Here is a 2,224-nt window from a genome sequence, read left to right on the forward strand (position 1 = left end):
CGCGGCCCACGTCCCAGCTGTGCGGGGGGCGGGGGGCGCCAGCTGTGCACATGCGCGTGGCTCCTCCCTCCCCACCCCCACCTCCCTGAGGGCCGGGGCGGGGCGAGGACCTCCCGCCGCGGCGTCGGAGCCCTGGGCCCCCTCCCTGCGGCGGGGCTCAGGGGGGACGCCGAGAAGGCGACGGGGACCCGGGTTTCAGTCCCGGATCTGCACTCAGGAGCTGGGGCCTCGGTCACGGTGTTCCACGTCGCCCATTCGCGGCTTCCACATGTGCGCAAAAAACTTTCTGTTGTTTTAGAAAAGAATTTTAGAGCGTTTACTGTGTTCCAGGCACGGTTCCAAGCTGGCGCTCCCTCGCTGGCCCGCGCTCTCCCTCCCTCCCCCCACACACACCCAGCGGGACTTGAGCCAGCCACTCACCCTGAGACCCTCTTAACCTCCCTGCCCAGCCCCTGGGGACCCCGGAGCGGAGTTGGGAGCGCAGAAGACGTTTGTGCAGAGTCCTTGGCGCAATGCTGGGCCAGGTGAACGCTTCGTGCCCCGCAGTCGGTCCCTTGTGGACGCACAGGAAGCAAACCCTTGGACCTGCCACCGTGGGACTTCTGCGAAGCCACCAGGAGATCCAGCAGAAGCCGTGGAAAGGAGGGACGATGCTGAGTAACAAATGCTTGTGTTCACAGTTGTATTCTCACTTTACATGCATTTTCGGGTCCGGCCCGTCCACCTTCCCTGAAGAAGACAGAACATGTCACAGCTTTGGCGCTGCCACTTCCCTGCCCAGACGCCTCCAAGCCCCCGGTCTCCGTGGGCAAAGGTCTCATTTCACCAAACAGGCTCAGGCTGGGGCCCCCAGGAGGCAAGGGCGGCCCCGAGCAGCACACACGGCAGCTTCTCTCTCCAGCTCCACGGCCATCTCCTGACTGGCGGCGATGTTATCTTCAGGTGTCCACTTGGCTGGGCTGTCACACCCGGAGACTGATCACACACTGACCTTGGCGTCATGCTGAAGGCAGTGTGCAGGTGACTACCTCTGGGTAATGGGTGCAATCAGCTGCCAATTGCGCTCCGGGAGGGGGGTGGGCCTCACCCTGTCGGTTTAAGGTCTTAAGAGTAAAGCCTGGGGCTTTTTCCCAGAGAAGCTCTGCCTCAGGCTGCAGCGCTATCTCATGCCTGAGTTTCTAGTCTGCGGCCGGCCCTAAGGATTCGGGCCCTGCCACCCCCATAGCTGTGTGAGCCCGTCCCTCAAACTCTGTCCTCCCTCCCTCCCTCCTTCCATCCATCCGTCCATCCATGCTGCAGTGCTGTTTCTCTGATGACCCCTGCCTGGCACCCAGCCATGTGCGGACCATGGGCCGGACATGTGGCGGTGGACACTTAGCAAGGATGCCCTTACTGGAGCAGATGCCTGTCCCCGCTCGCGGTTTCCTGCTCTGCCCTCTGGAGGCCCAGGGAGGCCTCGCACCTCAGGCCTGGACTGTCCTCATTGGAGGAGGACAAGGAGCCCCCGGAGCTCTCTGTTCCCCGAGTCCCCGGCGAGACACCCCCACTCCTCTCTGAGGAACACGCTCCAAGTCCGGCTGTCGCCCCAGCCCTGGCTCTGTCCACAGCGAACGTCCCTGCCAGGTGTGTTCGCTCCAGCTGACGCCCTTCACTCGTTTGGCTCCCACACAAAGCAGCAGAGGTCGACGCGTGAGAGGTCCTGTCCTGACCTCCGTCTGCTGCGGTCACCACTGTCGCAGAGTCTGTGAGCAGGTGCCACCAAACAATGGCTACCGCCTGGAATGCGCTCAGCCCAAGGCTGCGGGGCAGGGGGCTGAGCCCCGAGGTCCGGCGGCGGGAACGCTTACCTCATGCTGCAGATGGAGAGCCAAAAGCCGGTGCGTGGGGAAACCGAGTCACGTCCCAGGCAGGACGCGGGGAGAGGGATGCGCCAGGTCTGACCTGGTGCTTCCCACAGCGCGCAGACGAGGCGGGGACCCTCCCAGACCTTCGCTGACCTCTGACACTCCAGAGAGCTGCCCGGGCCGCCGGGGCCACGCCTGGACATGCTGGCGCCGAGGAGCAGAACCGAATGTTAAATCGGCTGCACTGGAGACGGCCTCTGCCGACCAGCCCTGCAGCCGGCCGCAAGGACACCCCCAAAACGAGGACGACCGCCAACCCCACGCCCCCAAGGGGACACAGACAGGAAAAACAGGGTCCTTAGGTGGCCCTTGCATGAAGC

The sequence above is a fragment of the Pteropus vampyrus genome, unplaced genomic scaffold, assembly GCF_000151845.1.
Source record: "Pteropus vampyrus isolate Shadow unplaced genomic scaffold, Pvam_2.0 Scaffold658, whole genome shotgun sequence".
Lineage (NCBI taxonomy): Eukaryota > Metazoa > Chordata > Mammalia > Chiroptera > Pteropodidae > Pteropus > Pteropus vampyrus.